General features: G+C 35.9%; 1 pseudogene; it reads right to left on the minus strand.

Annotated features, from left to right (window-relative positions):
• Window positions 1–2,088: 2,088 nt before the first annotated feature.
• Window positions 2,089–18,970, minus strand: LOC104588260 (aminopeptidase M1-like; annotated as a pseudogene).
• Window positions 18,971–24,746: the final 5,776 nt, after the last annotated feature.

Genomic DNA, 24,746 nt, shown 5'->3' on the forward strand with positions numbered 1-24,746 from the left:
TTGGAAATGTTGTGTGCAGTGCACTTCCGTTTTCCTTTCCTAACAGCAATGTGAACATCAAGGTCCGGGAAAGATGGTTCCAAAGAGGTTGAAACAGCATCTGTTGTCTCATCTGTGACTGGAAGTGTATGAGGCTCATCCGTTGTAAGGGAAACAACCTGCTCATTCCTGGATTTTTTCCTTTGATACACCTTGGGATTGTGGGTAGGATGATGAGGTAAAGAGATAGGAGCACTAGGACAAGGAGAATGAAGTGACTGATCCTCCCTTGATTCATTTGGTGAGGACACAGGCTCATCAAGAGACTCAACTTGGACAGGGAGAGGAAGAGCAAACACTTGTGACAAACTTTCCCCTTGTTGACAATGTCCTTCCTAAGAGGACCCATAAAAAGGAGAAAGTTCATCAAAGGTAACATCCATTGAGACATACCAAGTGCCAGTCTTTGGATCAAAACAACAGTAACCCTTTTGTGTGGGGGAATAACCAAGGAAGATGCATTTGTGGGGTTTTGGTTCAAACTTATGTCTTTGGGCACTTGGAATGTGAACATAACAGGTGCAACCAAACACACGAAGAGGAATAGGGAAGAGATCCTTATCTGGATGAAGAAGACTGAAAGGGGATTTAAACCCTAAAACCCTGGATGGCATACGGTTTATGAGATAGGTAGCAGTGAGAACAGCATCATCCCAAAATCTTGTGGGAACATGTGAGGCAAACAAAAGGCTCCTTGCAACTTCAACAATATGCCTATTTTTTCTTTCAACAACTCCATTATGTTCAGGGGTTCTAACACAAGAACTTTGATGAATAACTCCCATGTCAGAGAGATACAATGATAAACTCTTCTCAAAATACTCTTTTGCATTGTCAGATATGAAAATCTTAATTCTGATATCAAACTGAATTAAAATAAATTCCTGAAATTGCCTCACAAGTCTTGGAACTTCATCACGAGATTTCATTAGGTATCCAAGTGAATCTAGAAAAATCATCAATAAATAGGATGAAATATCTGTAGCCCCCCCTAGAAGATAAGTGGTAAGGCCCCCACACATCAGAGTGCACAATATTAAAAAGAAAAGAGGATCTTTTAATGCTCAAAGGGTAATTGTTTCTACAATGCTTTGATAACTGACACGACTCACAATTAAGACTGGACAATTTGATTCCCTTAAACAGTTCAGGAAATAGATGACTTAAAGCAGAAAAAAGGCAAATGACCTAAACGACAATGACTCAACATGATTCGACTGACAGACTCTGAAGAGGTAGAACCAAAGGCAGTATTCTTAGGATGATCAAGGCATTATCTAGGAGTGCCAAGCAAGTATATTCCATTCGCTTCATGGCCACTCCCAATCACCTTCCGAGACTCCAGATTTTGAAAAACATAGTGAGAAGGAAAAATGTTACACAACAATTCAATGACTTGGTTAAGCTACTTACAGATAACAAATTGGTATTTAATCTAGGTACATGAAAGGTGGAAGATAGGAGTAAGGAGTCCATAGCCTTGACAGTTCCCTTGCCATAAATAGAGGCAAGAGAGCCATCTGCTAAGGTGATTTTGTCACGACCAGGAAGCAAATCATATGAAACAAACAAAGTGGAAATGTTGGTCATGTGATCAGAAGCACCTGAGTCTATGATCCAAGGGGTCTTAGGATTACTTGAGGTGGTTGCATGGTTAGCAGAAGCTCTTATACCTGAGTGAGCAAATGCAGTGGTGGCTGAACTTCTTGAAGGGTTGGATGATGAAGTCACTCCTTCAAGATGACTAATCATCTTTCCAAACTTTTCATACTCAACTTTCATGGCTGCCAACTGTGCACAGGCAGACTCAACTTCAACATCTGTACCTGTGGCTGCATTTGCACTCCCTGTCTTCCTACTATCATTTTTCTTCTGGAATCGAACAGGAACAAGCCCGGGATGTAATTTCCAGCACTTGTCCTTGGTGTGCTTCGGCTTCTTGCAATATTCACAGACAACCTCCTTCTTTCCAGTGCCACTGGGAGCCCCTATAACTCCTTTGGGTTTAAACCCCATATTTGCAAATGCATTAGTGGCAACTCCTTGAACCTATACCTGTCTTTTGATTTCTTCACTGCTGACTAAAGCATATGCTTGTGATAATGAGACACTTTCCTTGGACAGAATATTTTGTTTTGTGATGTCATATTCAGGGTTTAGCCCAGTTAGGAACTCAAAAACCCTATTCCTTTCAACTAATTTCCCATAGGTTTCTGCACCATTAGGAGTATCCCATGTCACAGCCTCTATCAGATCAATTTCTTGCCATAGAGATTTCAAGGTTGAGAAATATGTCGCAAGGGATTTCTTCCCCTGTCTTAAATTCTTCACATCACTCCTTAGTTTATAGGATCTGGCTACATTCAGTTTCTGGGAGTAGGTTTCTGCAACACTATCTCAGATTTCCTTAGCTGAGTTCATCCAGAGATAATGTTGACTAATCTGTGGCTGCATTGAATTCACGAGCCACCCAATCACAGTGTAATTCTCTTGCACCCATTTCTCATAAGTGGGATCATCCTCTAGGGGAGCTTTCTTGCTTCTAGAGATAAACCCCCATTTTCCTCTACTACAAATATGAATTTTCACAGATTGTGGCCATGCCAAATAGTTGGTTCCATCCAGTTTAACTGTGGTTACAACCAACAAAGAATCAGTTGGGGTCCCCAAAGTATGTCCATATTCAGCAGTACTCTTGCTCTCAATATCTAGAAGTCCATCATGTAAAAGCTTTAATTAAGGTTTCGATAAGTCTCCACTAGTGTACTGATTATTGATGAACACAGATTGAGTTGAATCGGCAACAAATACAGCAACTCACAAACTCAGTTCAGACCTGACAGCCGTGAGAACCAAGTTCGGTGGCAGCTCTTTCAAGAAGAAGAATGATTGATTTAGCCTTCAAGAGACAACCAACAGACCTCCAAACACTATGTATCCGATTGGAGTTCCTTTCTAGTTAGGGATTCTAGGTTTCCAACAATAATTGCCCCAAAGAGAGCAAAATACAGTCCACAGTACTTAAGAGGCCTTTTTACAAACACTACGTATGCAGCAGTCAACACCCCACTGTTAACTAGTAGGAATCACTTCAACAGCACTCCATATAGGTCCAAAAAGTAACTGAACTGAAGTAGAGACTCATACCACTAAGTCTAAACAAGTTTCGGCCACTTGGCAGTCCAACAAGATAAGAAATTAACCCAAAAATCTCTGAGTTAAATCAGGCCAGCAACAACCGAACAACAGAGCTGATATAGTGGGGTTTCGAGTACTTTAACAACTCCCCAAATCAGAAAAAATAACCCAGTAATAACTGAAGCAACTTGTAGTTGAATGAATCTCTGATTTGAGCTTCAAATCAGACCGAACAATCCTTCTCTCTGATTCTTCCTGGTCACCAAACTATTCTCCAAGCGAATAGAGTCTTGGGCACTCTCCAATGGCCTCCAAGAATCAGGCAAATGAGTCTAAACTTCCAGCCCTAGAACACCCTCATGCAGTCGACTGGACTATAACCACATGAGAGTCATGCCAAGCTCAGGCCTGCTCTGATACCGAGATGAAAAACAGCCCTAGAAGTATGAGACTGTGCAAGAAAACCAGAAAGAACAAACAAGAGAAGATTAGAGAAGCTAAGAAAGAGAGAGTTGCGGCAAGGAGGGTTAGAGGATGAGAGGTTCGAACTAAACCTCCCTCTAACACTCTAATACACTTTTATTAAGTTAATCTTTGAGTAATTACAAGAGAGACCCTTGGTTGGACAAGAAATTACAAAAACAGAGCATAAAAGAGTATGGGCCCAGAATAAGGCCCATTACAGAGAAGAACATAAATATAACATAGAATAATAGCCTACGGGCCATTTGGCCCATCTTCTCTACAAGTACCCTTTCTGATTTTCTGCATATCCAAGGAAGACACACTTCTTTGCCTTGGGATCCAGTTTCGAGCGGTGAGGACCAAGGATATGTGCAATGCAGACACACCCAAACACCCTGAGACGAATATGAAACATCTCCCCCTCAGGAAAAAGGAGACTGAATGGGGTGTTGAATCCAAGTATACGAGAGGGCACCCTGTTAATTAGATATACTGCTGTGAGAACTGCATCACCCCAAAACCGAACTGGAACTATAGATGTGATCATCATGCTTCTTGCAATCTCAACAATGTGTCTGTTCTTCCTTTTTGCAACACCATTCTGATGTGAACTGTAGGGACAACTGCTCTAATGGACAGCACCATATTCTAACAGATATGAGGCAAGGTGTTTTTCAAAATATTCCCTGGCATTGTCTGATTTGAAACACTTTTATTCTTATTCCAAACTGTGTTAGCACCATCTGATGAAATTGCCTCACCAAGGATGGTACTTCATCGCGGGATCTCATCAGGTAAATCCAAGAGTATCGTGAGAAATCATCCACAAATAAGAGAAAATATCAATAGCCTCCCATAGAAGGAACATGGTAAGGTTCCCACACATTAGAATGAATAACATCAAAAGAAGAAGAACACCTTCTATTACTAGGTTTAAATGAATGTCTACAATGCTTTCCAAGTTGACAATCTTCACACTCCAGACTTGATAAACTAACAGACTCAAAAAGTTTTGGAAACAAAAGACTCAAAGAAGAAAAAGGTAAATGGCCCAAACGATTATGCCAAAGCATAATTTGACCCATAGACTCTGACTCACTATCCCTGTTGACATGATGACTCTGATGAGGATGAAGCACATCCAGGAGGTAGATCTCATTCACTTCACGACCACTCCCAATCATCCTCTTTGAATCCAGATCCTGCAAAATATAATGACCAAGAGAAAAAAAATACTAAGCAATTCAGGTTCTTAATCAAACTACTAACAGATAACAAATTAGTACTCAATCTGGGAAAATGAAGGACAGAGGGTAGAGAAATAGAATCACTAATCTTAACAGATCCCTTCCCAGCAATGGGAACATGGGATCCATCAGCAATGGAAACCCTATCTCTGTCAAAACAGAGTTGGTAAGAAAAAAAATAGTAGAGCTATGGGCCATGTGCTCTGAGGCTTCAGAATCTATAATCCAAGGAGGTCCCTCCTTACCTAAAGTAGAAACATAATTTGTAGTGACGTGTGAACTACCTGTGTGAGCAAAGGAAGTAGAGTGGACTCCACCAGTACCACCTATACCTTGTTGTCCGCTTGCTGCTAAGCTGGAACTAGCTGTATCCCGCTGGTTTAGAAGTTGCCCATACCTCAAGTTTGACCCTTACTGCAACAGCTGCAACAGACTCCAAAGTAGTTGTAGTAGGAGGGGCCGGAATGTCACCAGTAACTGCCATGTGAGCATTTCCCTTCTTACTTTTCAGTCTAGTCGGCACAAGATGTGGGTGAAGCTTCCAGCAAGTATCTCTTGTGTGTTTAGGCTTCTTACAGTAGTCACAGATCAAATATCTTTTGTCTTCCTTCTTGATTGCACTACCACCCTGATCTCCACTTTGTTTAGGTTTCATAGTACTCACCATGGTAGACTGATAAAAAATAGGATTTTTCATCATCACATCTCTCCTGCTCTCCTCCCCTGACACAAAGGCATATGCCTGGGAGAGGGTAACATTGTCCCTAGAAAGAAGATGTTGTCTTGCAATATCATACTCGCGATTAAGGCCAGCAAGAAATTCAAACACCCTATACTTCTCTAGATGTTTCTAATGGGTAGTTGCATCCTTAGTGGTTTCCCAAGAAAATGTCTCTAAATGGTCAATCCCCTGCCACAGGGTTTTAAGGGTTGTAGGCTGCAACAGGTCTATCTCCCTGCCTTGTAGAAATAATATGATTTCTCAACTAATAAGCCCTAGCAACATTCTCCCTCTGTGAATAGGTTTCTGCAACCCCATCCCATATTTCCTTAGTTGTATTTACCCAAAAAAAATTTTACTTATATGGGGCAACATGGAATTACACAACCAAGTCATCACCATATAATTCTCCTGTACCCAACGGGAGTTACTAGTTTCGGGTTTCACTTCTTCATTAGTGATTTACCCTAATAGATTGTGACCATTCTAAGTAATTTGCAATATCCAACCTAACTATAGTAATGGTCCCAGTCCCGAAAAGGTCTCCAACACCTCCTCCCACCGGTCTCATTTCACTCTCAGGCTTATTTTCAACTCCGCGACCCTCCATGCTTCTCAAAAAGTGTAAAGAAAATAACTGAAATATGCAAGAAGATCAAACGAAACACTTCTAGAACCAACAACACCTTTCTAGTGTCCTAGATTATCTTTCCACAAAAGATTCCTTTTCTGTGGGACAGGATAAGAGAGAGAAGAGGCAGCCGCTCTCTCTAGAAGCCTCCAAATCAGGCAGGACTTGAACCGCCCCTTACAGAAAACTCTAAGGAACCCTAAAAAATTAGGGTGCCACTTCCTAGGTCAAAATTGAAGAGTCCAACATAAACATGACTCTTTCCATTTCTCTAGTTTTTTCTGATTTTGATGAGAAACCCTAGACCAGCTATAGAGCAAACATAACCACCAAAAAATCCAAAAATTGGGCTTACCTGAGATCTTCGATCAGCCTCTTAAATCACCATGCAGTCGGCCGATCTAGGGTTGCATGAGAAAACAACTCAAGGAACCTTCGGCTTGTTCTGATACCAAGTAGAAATCATTGATTGCAGATTTGGTTGAATTTCTTGTGAAGGGAAAGAGGAGGAAGATGAAGATTTCAGCAGTAGAGAAGAAAAGATGAGGAGAAAAGAGTAGGAAGTCAACCAGGATTCTTAGATAAACCCTAGCCGCCAACCCCTCATTATATTTATACTTAACTTAAAGGATGAGATATTACAAGGATGCCCTTAGTAGGGCGGCTACTAATGTAGCTGAACAATCACAACTTAAAAACATAAACTAATGGACCTAAAACCCAACAACTTCCTAACTAAGTAACTTAAAATAAGAATAAAAACAACTAGGCCCAACTCAACAGTTGTGTTGGTGGGGACCACATTTCCTGCACAGTAGGTTTTTTGTAGGTTTGATCAACATTAATTTTGATCCAAGTGCATTCTGCATTGTTTGCATCACATTTCCCTTGGTTTTCTTTCTCAATGAATCTCTTGCTCTTATAATTCAGATAATTGATTCTTCCTCTTCTTCCTATTGTATTCACCCTAGTGGGATTTTCTCCTTCCCATTTACATCAGCTTGTTTTTTACTCCTTGCAAGGTGATGGAGAAGCAAGGGTTTCTGTTCAATAGCCCTAAAGTTAAGTGGGTTTACTTTTTTTATAGGTATTAAGTGGGTTTGCTAGAGTAGTGTAAAGTTAACCCTTCTTCTAGGGAATGTGATATTTTAAGCAATGTTTTAAGACTCTAACCGAACCAAACAGTCGGACCATTGGGAACCAGAAGACAATCCGGCTTTTTAAACCCTGATTTTCATTTTTCTGGAAAACCAGAAGAACCAGTCAAAACCCAGCAGAACAGTTGAAAAATGGCCAGGTTTCAACAATACAACCAGGTTCCACAACCTGCCAGCTTCACTAAATCCACATGAAGTTTAAAACGCAAATGATAAGACTTGAACATGAGACCTTATATATATATATATATATATATATATATATATATATATAAGGTCTTAAAACATTGATATTAAGGGTTCAAAATCTTTAGGGACAATGCTTCCCAAAAAAAACACTTTCTAGTACCATGTGCTACACATAAAGCCTAACCTACCATCATTTTTTCCAACATCATATGGAGAACAATGGCATTGTTGATTCTTTCACTAAAATGGTATAGATAGATAAATGTATAGGAAACTCTTCCTATTTTCTATCACTAATATCATAGGGGATCTCTGTAGTTTTTTTTTTTTTCAGTTGTATTTGATACTAATGGTGAAAACAAGTATCCATTTCGTGAAAGTTATAACCAATGATTAAAAAAATGACTGGAGCATATGGCTGGACCTCTCTGCCTGTGGAATTCAGTAATTGAACCAAACTGCATTGGAAACTGGAGAAAATGTCTAACCAGATGGTCCTATGAAAATGGTGTCTACCACCCAAATTCAATGATAGCTGAGTTTAAGAAGAGAATTAAGATTATTTTCTTAACCCACTTAGAGATGTCATGTTGCCAATTTTCTGTAGACAAGACCATGATTAAACCATATTGAACTGAACTAGCAACATTTGTCCAGCTTGGTTTTTTAAAACCTAGGATTTTACCTTAGATTTAGGCATTTAGCAGATAGTTGTCTAACAATATGTAGAGGTTTAAGGCTTTTTTGGGTAAATGGCTTTGGGGGTTCCCTAAGGAGAAAGAGGCTTTGTGGCACTTGGTAATTGAAAACATTTATGGGTTACATCCCAAGGGATGGGACTTTGGGACCATCTAGAAGAGCTTCGACAAGAAGCTCGTGTAGAGAAATTTTGACTTTACTTCCAACCTTTCTACAACATATAAGATATGATGCTATTTCAGGTCGAAAAGGTGAAATTTTGGGAGGGCACTTGGCGAGAAAACTCTCCACTTTGCCATTTGTTATAATCTGTCAAATCTCAAAAACAAACCCATTGCTGAATTGTTTTCTGTTGATGAATCTGGCTTGGCTTGGGATTTGGATTCAAGGAGACCTCTGAGAGACTGTGAAACCAGTGAACTGATCCTTTTGTTAAACACACTCCAAGACCTTATCTTTGTCCCCTCGGGTTCTGGTGAGAGGGTTTGGACCATTTCAGTTAGTGGCAACTTCATCTGTGCGTCTAAGGTATGGCAGTATTTCTTCTCTTTGGTGGGGAGGACCTGTTTAAAGTGGATATAAGTAGGTGTGTCACACGAAGGCAAAAAATTCTGTTGCAGACAGAGGGGTGCAGTGCTCTAGGGCTTTTGGAATGAAAGGAATATGAAAAATATAAACAAGTGGAAGAAGTGATTGAACTCACAATTGTAAAGAATTTATTGGTGTTAGCGTAAATGATATGCTGAGAGGATGGAATGTTATGGCAGGTTTTCATTCCAGGATGCCCCAAATAGTGGTGGAGTGGCTAGGGGTGCAAATGAATCCAATCATGATCAATCCGGTCGAATTCGGATCACCCCTGTTTGGGTCTTTGGATCGGATAATAGGATCTGATCAGAAATTGGATTTGGGTTCGGATTCGCCCCCCCCCCCCAATCCGAGAAGATCCGATCCAGTGTATATTATATTTTTATAAATTTGTTATATTATTTATTCTTTTATAAGAAACGTGTATATATATGATGAAAATAATTAAAAAAAATACTTGTATTTTTTGTTTTTACTTTATTTAAATTAGTATATTTTATTTATTTTTTTAATAATTTATTAATTTTTAAAGAAAACAAGTCGGATCAGATCAGATCCGAAGATTTGACTTACCGATAGGATTCAAATTCAAATAGAGTTCGATCAGATCTTCGGATCGGATCGGATCCAACATGAACAATGTCGGATCGGATTCAAATATACCCAGATTCGAATCCGATCCGATCCAATCTATTTGCATCCCTAGGAGTGACTACCTCCAGGGTAGAGAGATGTAAGCTAAATTTTGATGGGTGCTCTTTAGGGAATACTGGAATCTTTGGAGTTGGGGGAGTGGTGAGGGAAAGTGAAGGTAATATCATTCTCAATTACTTAGGCTTAGTGGGGCATGGAAATTATTTAAGAACTGAACTACTGGCCTTGCTATAGGGACTAAAATTGAGCTTGCAACAAGGTTTGAGGTATGTAGAAGTAGAAGAGAAACTGTCAAACAATTATTCAGTGGTTGAATTCCCAAGACTATTCTCCCTGGCAGTTCAGATATTTGATGAGACTGGTATTTGTGTACTTGTTTTGCACGTGACAAATTTTGTGATGATGATAGTATATAGTATATTTCCAAATTTTTTTTGCAATTTTTTATATTTCTACATCTATAAAAATTATTCTTATTTATCACATTTATTATGGTTCATTAATATAAAGATATGTCCAAATAAAATTCTTGCAAAGGTAATGAGAATTAATAAAATTGTTACTATTCTTATTTGTGATTAATAAAATTCTTATTATTCTTATTTATTATGGTTCATTAATAAAATTAATAATTTTTATATCGTCAGAATTTTATTTTAATTCCTGTTACCTTTGCAAGAATTAACTTCTATATGATAAATCCAACTTCAGCTCCTTCAACCGCTGAAAACCTTACAATGAACTGCTATAAAAAATATTGTTTTCTCTTACAAATATCTTATCATCCAATGATGTAGGATTTAAGGTAACGAAAATGAAAAATTAACCCACCATATGGTGGGAATAAAGACGAGAAAACCATCTGCTACCTTAATGATCAAGAACGGAACCAATGAAAATAGGTTAATATATTTAAAAAAACAATAAAATAGTTTAAAGAATAAATTGCTCATCCATTTGCAAGTTGGAAATCTCTTCATGGTGGTTAATGTGGCCCAACATTGGCTATTGAGAACGTAAGATGTACTTTCTAGTTTTTTTTAATTTAAATAAATGAAAGGGTAAATTGCTCCCGTAAAATTTTTTATCATTGCTGAACCCCCTCCCCTAAAGTTTGGTAAATGCAATCACCTCCCATGAACTTTTTGACACAGTTGCAAGTAGATCCTCTTTTAGAATCTTCTAACAAAAAGCACAAAAATGTCCAAAATACCCATGTTACTTTTGACCAAAATGTTTATTTTCCAATTTTTTTCTTCATATTAATCACTACCCCAAACCCTTCTAATCTCTTTTTCAGAATTGATGTATTTTCCAAATTTGCCCTTTATATCAATTGCTCGAAGGTAAATTTGCAACTTTAAACTCTCTTTTTTATTGTTCATAACATCTATTTTGCTTTTATATATAAACCAGCCTCAATAATAATTACATGGATATTTTGGACATTTTCATGCCTATTGTTAGAGGATTTTACAAAGGGGATCTACTTGCAACTGTCAAGAAGTTTATGGAAGGTGATTGCAATTACCAAACTTCAGGGGAGGTTTGGGCAACAGCCAAAAACTTCAAGGGAGGTTTCAGCAATTACCATGGTTTGTTTTCCAATTATTCAACAAAAAGAGAGATTTTTGTGTATTTTCCCTAACAAGCATTAAATGGGAATGTTAAGCAACAATTTTGCCATTGATTTGTTTTACAAATATGAACAAAAAGAATGGAGTTTTGTGTCTTTTTTTAATAAGCATAAAATGAGAAAGAAGAGTCATTTCTTGATAAGCATTAAATGAGAAAACAAAATTACATATTTACCATTGCTCCTTCTCTGATTCAAACGTTAGAGATGGAGTGTTTTAGTCTAGTAAAAATTCCAGAAGCCAACCCATCTATTCATACTTTTATAGATAGTATAGATTGGATCTCTCTTTAGATGCCTCGTTGAACGCCTTGCTCAATTGGGTTCCAAGGAGTGCCAATATGTTAGCTGATCAGTTGGAAAGAATTGGGGTGGGCAGAGATTTTCTGGACTAGGGCTGCCCAGGGCTGGACTATAATTTGTAAGATCTTTCTTGTTTTTGCTTTCATTGTCTTTGCTGGTTTTTTGGTTTCTTGTAGCTATCGCTTTTGTTTATGCTCTTTGATCTGAGCCTATCTCTTGTTCTATTATCTCTTTAATGAAAGGTTATTGTTGATTGTAAAAAAAAGGTACTGCTTTTTATAGATGCATATGCATTTCTTCCATGATTATAAAATTGAGTAGGTAAAACAACAATTTTCAATGAAAATCCTGAGTAGTCCACAGAATGTAATGTTAGCATTATAATATCAGGTAAAGTCCTTTTGAAGCAATACTACAGTCAAAACAGACAATGGATCATGCCTTCAAATCAAGAAATAATAAACAAATAAGCCATTACCCAATGTTGGTTCCAGCCATCTGGAGTCTTGGGAGGGGTGGACCAGATATTGTCCTAACCTTTGGCATTTTTTTTTTTTTTCAGAAAGTGGCACCTCTCAGACTCAAACCTTTTTTGAATACTCAATAAATGAATTATTGAAAAAAAAAACATTGAATAATCTTATTTCCCCCACTTTACTGAAACCAAGATTGACAAAAAATGCACCAGCTAGATAATCAATAAAGTTATCTTATTACTTACTAATCAAGAAATAGTAAATTAGTAATGTTAATAAATTAACCTAAAGGAGTAGAAAAGGAGCAATATACAGACCTGCTCAAATTCCAACTTGTGACCCTTGACTGTTACAGAGACAACTGGATATCCTTTTTGCTTTGTCCAAGAATTCATTAGCATATTCACTGGTTCCTCAAGAACAGCCCACAAGTCCTCTGTCTTTGTATTTAAACAAGCATATCTTCTTATGTATGAAGCCATTGATCTCTAATTGCACAAAGCCACACATTAGATGTCATGCTCATTGCCAGAGAATGATGCTCACTGACATATAAACAAAAAGGCCATTACAATATTTAGTCATGGATGACTTGACTATGCATGTGCAAGATGAGTGATGAAGCATAAGTGGGCTTTCCACATCTGGACCATAGGGCTTGCTTGCCATTCATAGCCCAAAAATTAAGTTGGTCGTCTTCCTGCAATACCACTACCTTTGGCCCATGATTGAAGCTGACTACGTTAAGCACAATAACTGAAAGATCTAGAAGGAATATTCTATAAAGATGCCTAGATGATATTTTGTGCTATTATATTTTATTAAGTTATTTGACTAGTAAGTAGGATTAGAGTTTCTTGTCTCTCTATAAGTACTTCTATTCTCTCACTTTTTGAAATTAGTGAAGAACAATATAATGAAGTTATTTTTCTGCAACTCCCGGAGTACATGCATTGAGAAATGGGCCCTCCCTCTCCTTCAATAGCAACACCATCAATCTCCCCCCCACCACCCCACCACCTTTGGTTTCTTCCTATTTTTGTGAAAGTTCTTAAGGTGCTACACAAACCCCTTCCTTGGGGAGCATGCCACACCAAGGAGGTTCCATTGTAAGAGAATTCAGTGAGGTTAATTGTAAATCCAAAACTATGAAAAGATGCTTTGGGTAAAAAAAGTTTTAAGATATGCAAGAGTAAGAACATAAAATGCAAACTTGCCAACAATTTAATTATTCCAATAAATTGTCAATAATAGGAGTTAAAAAGTGAATGCAATTAAGATATTTGACCAAGATCCACTATGTCGGTTTTATAATCTATAGAAGAGGAGGGGTTGAAGAGGATGTTGCCCATAGAGTTACAAGTTAGAGCAAGATAGATGAACTGGAGAGATGCATATGGCATGTTATGCAATTGGTCAATATATTATTATTCTTGGGATTTGAGCTGATTGTGTTTACAGCATGGTTTGCAATATCAAAGAGATTTGACAAAATCTCCCCATTTTGCCAAGGACAATATGAAGTATTCCAATAATATTTTTTCCTTTCATATCTTTGATACATTGCCAATATCTTGGGAATATTTCAAATTTTATTGATAAATTAAACATCTAAAATTTAAAATTTTATAATATTATTAAAACATTCTGATATTTTTTTAAAATCATTATTTTTTAAATCTTTTCCTGAAGATCGAATGGGGATTCTTTGATTGGATGAATGGCTTACTATTTTGAATGTGATTTCACTTGCTAAGTCATTATAATTCAAAATAAATAAATAAATAAAAAGACATCCAAATATCTAATCAAAACATGTAGCAACAAAAAGACAAATCAAAATGATAAGTTAATGGCATATATATAGAAGAGATGGATAAAAGACTATAAGGATGATAGAGAGATACCTACTTACGTCTCTTAATTTTCTCTTGTTGGATATACATAATTGCTTTTTATAGTTTTTCGGGTCTTAAATGTGCAATTCACTTCTAACAATCCATGAATTCTCATAAAAAAACTCCATGCCTTTAGTAACTTTTTGTTTTTATGAAAAGGTAACTCCATGCCTTTGGTAACTTTTCTTGATTTACTTTTTTATCTTTTCTCAAAAAAAAAATCCTAGAAAAACTAGCAAAATATCCCTGAAATTTTCCCATCTTTGCATCATTAAACATCAACCACTATCGAAATTGTGAACCATTACAGGGATATTTTGGTCATTTGGCTACTGTAAGTGGGATCTAACCATTGAGTTTAGTTAGTTGTGACATTAGTGTGTAATGCTTAAATTGTCATTGTTATTGGATAATTAAATTAACAACTTAGATCTAGTGTTCCCTTCCACTCAGAAAGAAAATGGCAATTCCAAAATTATCTATTTTCACGGTGCTGGCTGATCCAAAAGTTTATATATACGTCCTTTAATTTCAGAAATCAATAATTCAATATTGTTGATTGTATGACCGATCTCTTCTTTATGCAACCTCAATGACTGGTTCCCAAAACACTAAGTTATTCTAGGAACCCTAGGATGATTTATAAGTTCCTTCTCATCTTTCTTTTTTTTATCTTGATTTTTTCTAAGATTTCATTTCAGGCATTAGAATACCTGGGAAATTCAGGTAATTTACATAGGGACTGTTCAACTGATCCTTGGTAAGTTCTCTCAACAAAACTTGTAAAATCTAGTTTTCTTCCATCTTCCCTCCAACAGAGAAATCTCCTCTAGAATTGCACCACAAGAAAGGATAACCTCTGAATTCTGATCCAACCACCTTTCCATGTGTATACATTGGGCTTGGGAATGTGGCGAAAATTCTTCACTACATGGTACCAAACCCAAAAAATATGGCATGAGCAATATATAGAGACAAATGCATAAGAAGAAATGACCAATCAGAAAAAACACATAACGAGAAATGCAGTCAAGGAATCAAATGGCTTAACCTGAAAACAGTCAGGACCGAGATAACTTTGCAGCATTTGGATAATGGCAGCACCTTTTGTATAACTTATTGCATCAAAAATTTGTTCAATCTCACTCACATGATTAACCTCCACCTGAAACATAAGCTTTTTACTTAATAAACCACTAAGAGATAAGTCACATTGAGGTAAATGAAAAGCTAATAAGCAGTAACAATTCCAGGAAGAGATCATATAAAAAAGTAAAGTGGTAACATGTTAAACACAGCATAGACCTCAATAGGGTGTGATTCTGCAAGTCCATCCAGACTAAGACCTCTATTAATTTCATCAAGAAATTAAGTCCAAACTTTCCATTCAGGAAATAAGGTATCAGTTGCTAAATAGCTTATCTGAAAACACAGAACCCATAAATGAATTGTTTAGTAGCTTGTTCGTTCTAGTTTCACTAAAGATAGACAATGGATTCTATGAAAATACCCATGTTGCAAACCCCTCATTGAGCATTGTTACAAGATTCCCAAACCATTGGTGTGCTAATTCATGAGCCACAGTATTTGCAACCTGAAAAGAAGCAATTCAGCATGCCTAAATGGTATAGCACATAGAACAATAGATGAGTGGATAAACTATAGCATGAAGCAGAATGAATTTCAACCCAAATGACATTTCATATTACCCATTGCTTGTTTGATACCGCAGATTTCTGATCATCATAAAGTAAATCAGTTTCACGGTAAGTTACCAAACCATAATTCTCCTTGCCCCAACAGCAAAGTCAGGGATAGCAACCATATCTAACTTAGGAAGGGGGTACGGCACACCAAAGTATCTGCGTAACTTCAAAGAATAAATTAGATAATGTTTCAGATAACCCACACAAGCACCCAATCCATTAAATAGGGATGCAACTTAGGCAGCGCAACCTGAGCCCAGACTGACCAAGCCCGCAATTTTACATGGGCTGAGCTTAGCTTTTCGTTCCTTGGCCTGGACCTGGCCCCAAATGCTTGGGATTTTTATTTTTCAGGCTGGACCTGGGCCTAGCCCTTAGGTAGCCCAAGCCCAGCCCAACATTATCCCAACCCGAGCCCTGCCCAATTATATTACATATGTACATGCACATATAAACACATACTTGCATGTATACATACATAAACACGTGCATTTATGTCAAATTTTAATGTGGGCTGATTGACCAACCCTAGTGCATCAAATTTCAGTGTACACTGGGCCCAGGTTGGACAGATCAGGCCTGACCTTGGGATTAGGCCTTGCACTGGGCCCAGTAACAATGAATATCGAATGTTGTCAGTTGTTAAGGAAATGGCATAAATGGTCATTGGGAGAAAGCATACATCTTATAAATATCAAGTGTCCTTACAGCAACATCTAAAGCAAATTTTCCTTGATTTTCTTTGCCAACTTGACAGTATACCCTAACCTTAATACCTGAATCAAAGACAAAAATTAATGTAATTAGAAATGAGGATTTCCCATACATTAGAAACAAGTGATGGTATCATATACATACCATCAGATGTATGGTCCTCTAAATAATCAAATAAAGCAACAATAACAGCCACCAAATAGGTTGACATAATAGGTGATTCCTGAAAGGTAACTGTCTTGAGATGCCCATTAAAGTTTTCTTCAATCACTGGCATATTGGACAAAGCCATCAGCTCATATGGCACATCAACTGATATCTTGAAGATAGCCTGAATCCAATATGTTAGTCACAAAGTGGAAACAAACGTTAGTCACCAATGGCATACTTTCCAAGTTTTAGTTGTGACCTGCATAAACAAATATCAATGCCATCCAGATAGAGAAGGGGAAAAAAAGAAGCCTTGAGGAGTGCTAGGCTGGTAGCAAACAAATTTATACAACAAAATAGTTCTTTACTCTACAGACATGGTGGGCCCCATGAAATGACACACTACAAGACGAAGCTGGATTTGTCTTTGCATGAGTCTACCTTTTCTACAGCGGGAAAAAAAGAGTTGTTTAAAGTTGTTGTTTACTAGAATTATCCATTAATAAACTCTTTGATCCCGTATTGATATCTCTTTTTTTGGTAGGTAGCAATGCGGAGTATAGGCATTATAATGGTAAGAGAATTCTATACTCATCATCCCCATGTCAATAGGTGCACCAAGGAGCCTACAAAAGCCCTGCTTATTTCCTATCAACGTGACCATGTCAAACAATCTCTCAGTGTTCTATTTTCCTTGTTTAATCATCAAATAAATCACCTACAACTACAAGCCTACTACATGATTCAGTTTATTCCTCATTCACCAAAAAGTAAAAAATGATGATGATGATGATAACAACAATAATAGAGTGTGCAAAGAATTGAATGGCATCATTAAGCCCTTAACGTATTCACAAACACAAAAGTTATTCTTAACAAGGAATCATATACCATAGTCAATCGGCTTAAGACAACATTGACCATGATTAGCATGAGATTAACTAAGGGTGAACTATAAGGGATTCATGTAGGTAGGGGTGTCAATTGGGTTGGATTTGGTCCAATCCGATCCGGTCCAATATGAATCCGTTACAAATGGACCAGGTCCAATCCAAACCAACGAATACTTTGGAACATTTTGGACCAGTCCAATTTAATGTATGAAGCGTCCAATTTGTTCAAATTGGTTTTAATTTAGATTGGTTCCAACCCAAACCTGGTCCATTAACACCTGTATTCTTATCTTAATGGACTGAATATCGGTTCAATCCCACCCAATCCAATATAAATACATCATGGATGGACCAGGTCCAATTCAATTCAATAAATACCTTGGACCAGTAAGTCTGGACTGGTCCAATTCAATATACATTATTGGTCCATCCAATCAGTTGAAATTGATTTTGATTTGGACAGGGTCCAATCCATAGCTGACACCCTACATGTAGGTATGCCTTCCAAACACCATTATGTATTTTCCTTGCCGCTTGTCATTGCAGACACTCCAAATACAGTGGCACTGGCACAGAATCAGTTATAGCATATTAAACACCGGCACCTGCTACAGATACACACTCAGATACAGAATTAGATATCGGTAAACTTGTGACATATCCCTTATAATTCAAAATTGCCCCACCTTGCAGAGATGTGAGTCTCTTGAGAAGACAAGTTATCGTCAAGGAGAACCCAAAAGAGCGTGCTGGTAATACATGATTATGCAGTACTAAGGAGTGTAGCTTGGAAAATTAAATGAGAAAGTGAATCCCCTCTTTCTTTTTCTTTCATCAAACCAAATAAATAGGCAATGTTAATACATCAGAGATTCAGAGCAAACGGAAAGCAAAATAGTTTAAAACATAAAAATCCATTTAGCCAAATGGAGACGAAAAATATATATATCAATACCTTAGTAGCAGGTTCGTCCCAGCATGGAAAACATCGCCTAGCATCGGCGGGTTGGAACTGTGTTACTGCCATATTCTTCTTCTCTCCCTTAAGGTCGCAAATACTGCACAGAAATAACTACAAATTCTTTATAAAATGTCTCATGTAAATAAAGAACAAAATTAAAAAGAAAAACTAGAGAAAGAGAAAAGAGGTTACCTTCGGTAGAATCCTTTCATCTTGTCATTTAAGATTCCTTCAAATCCAATTCCCAAAACTCCATCTCCGATGGAAAGAACCTTATCGAATTCCAACACCATGATCTCGTCTTCTTCCACCATCTCCACTTCCAAAGGTCGAAATTGCTGAAAATAAATATAAGCAAGAATGCTTTCATCTGTCCTATTTCTCCGGGAAAGTAAAAAGGAATGTTGAAGAAGAAATGCTGTTAACAGAGTCTTTCTATACCTTCGACGAGCTCCGGTCCTTGAACCAGACAGAACCATTATCGACAACGAGTTCGGCTGCATTAAGGACGATGAACTTAGTTTCGGCAAGTACGCTGACGTCAATCTCGACTGTTTCGGTGAATTTACAGGCGACAACGTCCACTTTGAGCTTCAGATCGTAACGTTTCGGGGCAACAAATTTGGGTAATCTCGATTGGCATCTGAACTGCTCGTATTTCCGTTTCGTCTCCATGTCTCTCGGTCATCAGTCACACAGTAACGAAATATTTTTGGGCAACTTACCTGCCAAAAACGAAGGGAGTGGCGACGTGGGCATTTTCGTCAATGCATCTGCGAACAGGGCAATACCAGAAATGCTTTTGTGAGAGCAGCTGTTTTGTACCAAATTCCAAATGTCAATAATAAAAATGTCATTGAGAATTGAGATGGCTCATGGCTAGCGTGTCGCCATTCAAGTTTCGGATTCGGTAGCATTTTCTCAGTTTCTCCACATTCCCACCCGCGGGAAAATTTTGGCTGTTTGGAAACAAGCTTCGTGTGCATCACACGTCAGTGCGAGTGTTGGTAACCGCAACTGATGCTCTTTTTCATTAAAAAGTAAATAAAAAACCAAATGGAATAACGTGACATGAGTCATGTACTCATGTCTAACAAAAAGCTTTGCAACAGCCACGCTGTTTTTTCCAAACAGCCAACTTTTCTCGACGTCAGTAATCAGGATCTGCCTTTTTTTAAAGATCCGATATTTTTTACTAATAAATTACAAATACTCTTCTTGTACCGTAGGCTCGGTTTGGAAGGAATATAAATACGTAGGATGCAAAATCTTGTATTTTGTATTATTTTGCATGCATTTATATTAGGAATACAGACGTGTCAGATTGGATTTGAATCAGGATATATTCCAATCCGATCTGACATTATTAATTGCATATTGGGTCCGATCCAAATATCGGATCAGATTTGATAAATATTGATTTGAATTTGAACCAGATGAGGAAGTCGGATTTTTTTATCTAATTTGATCCAATTTTTTATTTAAAAATTAGTAATTATTAAAAGAAAAATAAAATATAACAATTTAAATAAAGTAAAACAAAAGCTACAAGGCTCCATTTGCTTTTTAGTAAGTTACTTACTCAGATAAATGCAATTATCTGGGTAAATTTTTCCTGGAAAATACTTACCTAGGTAAGTGCATTCACCCATGTTTCCTAGGTAAGCAATGCAATGACCATTTTAGCCATAAAAATATATTATTAAAAGGGGCATTTTTGTCTCATTCAAGTGTTAACAACCATCCCCTTAGGTGGGAAAGTTATTTACCCACCTAGGAGATGGGTATCATTTACCGGGTAAGTGATAAATGATACCCAGAAAAATAAACTTTCCCCGGTCCCCACATAAATATGAAAAAAAGAACATGGGATTCTTGGTCAATGGAAACCAAAATCCCATTGACCCAACTTTCCCCCTCTCAAAATCCCAAAAAAGAACGTCCCCAAGTATCTTTTCAACTATTTTCATCATATATATACATGTTTTTTATAAAAAAACACATAATATAACAAATTTACAAAAAATGCAATATAAATAATATATTTATAAATAAATAAATAACATATATATTGGATCGGATCTTCTCGAATCAAATAGGCGTGATCCGAATCTTGGAGGACATTTCAGACGTTGGACTGACAAGGTCGATTAGCCTCACGTAGTGCATTCAAGATCTCTGGGAGGACGTGGCTTATTGGCCTACCATGTTCAAAGGTGGTTTCTCGCTTGGATGGTTTCCACGAAAAGCGATAAAAACTTATCTGATTATCTATGAAATGGGCGGTGCAGGAGTTAGCTCCATCAGTTAGGCAACGTGATTTCAAAGGACTCAAAGAAAGATGACAAATCGCATGTAACAAAAGCCAATCGCCACGTCACATAGGTCACCAACTGGACCTCAGACAAATTGGTGAGATCTCAACAGGAGGTTGCCCCTCATGCAAAGGTATCTAGCTCGATCATCACAGGATTGTTAGCCTGATCTTGCCAAGGTGCATACGAGTCGGCCTTGTCAAGGTGGTGCAGGGGCGCTCTCTCTCAAGGTGTGTGAGGTGTCTCCAATATATATCGGATCAGATCTTCTCGAATCAAATAGGGGTGATCCAAATCTGATATGATTTCTAATAAGATCCTATTGTTTGATCCGATCCAAAGATCTGATATGGGGCTATGTGAATCCGATAATATAGGATCGGACTTCGGACTGAATCAGATAATGATTCGATCCATTTGCATCTCTAATTTGTATTGTGCATATTTGTATTTGTTCTCTTTCCAAAACGAGTAGTAGGATCGATGAAAAGTACCCCCCAAACTTTTATTTGCAACAAAGATCCATTGATTTTTCACATTGTGATAAATACCCCTACTATTAAAATTCCATCAATTAACTTCTAAAAAAGATTATCATTCGACTCTTTGAAATTTATTAAATCCCAAATTACACATTTATTTATTTGAATGATTTATGATTTGATTGATTTTCTGAATATAATATTGAAGTCATCTCTATTGCTCCAATAGATATTTGCATGTTTTTTGTTAGATTCAATATTCAAATAAAATGGTATAGGTTTATTTCCAACACATATAAAATTAAGGTTTTATTTGGTTTTTTCTTAATTTACCAAAAAAACCAGTGTGGATAATTTTTGTATTTTAAGAAGAAGAGAGGCATTCATGTTAATGAAATGAAACAATAATTTAAATAAACATGTTTCTCTCTGTTAGTGAAATTATTCTTTTTACTTTAGTTGGTTTCGTTTAGAGAATATGGAGGTATTTTAAATCAATTGTGGTTTAAGATACAAAAAGGGATATGAAAATAAAGTACCAAAAAATTAGGAGGGTATTTTAATAATTTAAAGCATTTTGTCATTTGAATTAATGGTCAGGGGTATTTTTTGCAAAGACGCTTAATTAGTTTGGAAATAGTACAAATATAAATATATAAAGTGCAAAATATTGTATTTTGTATGTATTTACATTGTACATATTTACATTTGTACTCATTCCAAACTGAATCCGGATCTCCTGCCCACGTTTTCCCAATTCACAGGGCAATGTTTTGTGGGCAGACGTGGGCAGGAGATCTTCTCAAGGACAGGCAAACTGAGCCAAAGTAAAAAATCTAAGGAGTCTTTGGTGCAAATGGAAGTCCAAGGGGTAATTATCACTTACCCCATTTTACAAGGGGATCTTTATAATTTACCCAAAAACCTTTGGGTGTTGGAAGTGTTTTAGGGCATGTCACCTTACGTTAGGTATGGGATAATAGAATAATTCTCTCAGTTTCGTTTGACAAAAAGAGACAAACAAAGGCATAATTGGGTTAACGTGTCATGCCCGAGGACATTCTAAATAGCCCAGGCTACTGGGAACCAACAGCTGAAGTGTTTTCGGTTAATCTGGTTTTGGTTTCAGTTTTCAAGTTAAAAATTCCATTAATTGAAAAAACAAATTTATATATATATTAAATCTATGATACAAGAAAGATATGGTATAGAAAGAGTTTTGACCAATCAAAATCCATTCATGAATTTTGATAAATAACACCTGATTGATTATTACGTTTATGATTCTATTTGATTGGTCAAATGTTTTTGGGATATCATATCTTTTCCATATTATAATTGAACCCTTATATTATATATAAATTTTGTTTTTTAATTTATTTTATTCTAAAAAAATGGTTTTAAAATAGCCCTAAGTGTAGAAGTCTCTTCCACTATTAATGATGTTCAAAGAGATGAAGTAAATTATAATGAAGAGAGAGAGAAAGACATGAGGAGTACAAATATAAATATATAGAGTATAAAACCTTGTATTTACACTATTTATTTGCTTTTGTACTCCTTCCAAACTCAACTTAAAGCCATGCACAGGATAGTTAGTTGGCCTAAAAATGAGTTGACATAACCGGTGCTTTCACATATATTCTATGCCAACGATTGTTTACTTTTTTCTCAAAATTGATGTTAACATTGAATGGCGGTGAGAAAGTTCCTTCATGATTTTTGTAAAGCCTTTGGCCAATTCATTAATTTGAACAAGACAAAATTGTTATTCAGAGTTGAGGCTGTATTTGGAAATTATGAAAATGGGGTGTAAATTCCGTTCAGGGTAAATTTGCATTCAGGTGTTTGGCAATATTGCATTAATGCATTGACAAATGACAAAAAATATATTTTCTAATATATATTTATGTCGATAATGAGATGTAAAAGTAAATTTGCATTCAAGTTGACTTTTGATCAAGGACTAAAGTATTAGTATCGGGTATCGTATCAGACAGTTTTGATACGGATATGCTTTAGAAATACATGGATACGGACGAAATATATGAAAATACATGGATATGCTAGGAAAATGATACAAATTTTGTAAGTATATCAATTACACTAATTTTAAAAGCCAAAATAGCCACAAATAAAGCATAAATACATAAAAAATATATATAATACTAATATATCAATATACATAGATATCATACAATTTTGTTGATAATCCAACAATCAAGAGTCCAATACTCATATTATATAGTTTTTACAAAGTAAAGTATGCACGAATCATTATTATGTTAAATTCTATAAGCCTAAGACACAAAACATATGCAACTATTATATTTTAATTACTATAGCAATTATTTTCTTTTTTTACTTTTCAACATTAACAAAAAAGCCAATTAAATATTAAATTTTGAAATATTTGATAATATCAAAATTACTATCATATGAAATTTATAATTTTTCTAAGATACATATATTATTATCATATTTTTACTTTTAATTTTAACTAAAAGTATATCAAAATTATTAAAATTTCTAAGATACATATCATGTGAAATTCATAATTTTGAATTATTAAAGTAGCAATTCCATTGTTAACATTTGAAATAACAAATCATTTTTCATATAAATTTAAATTAGTGAATTTGATAAATTCAATTTAATATTATATTCTTGATATTTTGTAAACATTTTTTTTTTGTAAATGATAAATATGTTATATTTTAGTCTAAATTAAAATATCAATGAATAATTTATAAACAAATATTAAAATTTGAAGATACATATAATGTACAAATTTATGAAATTTAAGAACTAAAATAATTATCTATTTATTATTTTTTTTATTGTATAATTTATTGAGAGTAAAAAACAAATTTTGATATAAATGTAAATTTGATAATTTTTTGTTTCATTAATATTTATAAAATAGTAAATTTTAATATTATTTTTTATTTTAAGTTATAATTATTGAACACAAGCATATATGTATTTGTCTAGGTTTATGCTAATGGTAAAGTTAATAAAGTGTATTTTATTTCACTTAATATCATAAGTTGAATGATGGTGCAATGGCTTAGGAAGGTAGCGTATAGTAGCATGGGTGCCGAGACTTGAGTTTGAATCTTCATAGGATAATTTTATAAACAAGACAAGGGATGCATGTGTATCAGCGTGTATCGCAACGTATCAGTCTATATCAGCTGATACGGTAAAGTTATATACTTTATTGGAATTCGTATTTGTATCCATTACTACTAAAAAGTTTGTTTGATAAGAAGGTAAATTTATCAATGCAAAAACTAACATAACTTTGCAATTTATATGGACTATTTTACACTCTACATATTTACAGCATTTCCAAATGCAACTTAAGTAGTAACACCCCCTAATACTTTAGGAAGATTATTAAGAGAACACTAAAAATGAAGATTGATGTAAACAATTCCAACCATTTGGGTCTCCCTACAATGGTAAGTAGGTAAACAAAAGAGATGTCTTTTCTCGAATTAAATAAAGAATTGAAGACAAGGTAAAAGGTTGAAAGCAAAAGACTCTTAATGGTAGAGAAATAAAACAACCCCAATGTATTACATGAGCTATAAGTTCCCCTTCAACCTATGAGGGCAAAAAAAAAGCGGAGGAGATCATGGTCGCTTGCGTTGGTTGAAGCAACATGTGCAAGAGCGC

This window comes from Nelumbo nucifera, chromosome 8 (assembly GCF_055504915.1).
Source record: "Nelumbo nucifera cultivar China Antique chromosome 8, China Antique-T2T, whole genome shotgun sequence".
NCBI lineage: Eukaryota > Viridiplantae > Streptophyta > Magnoliopsida > Proteales > Nelumbonaceae > Nelumbo > Nelumbo nucifera.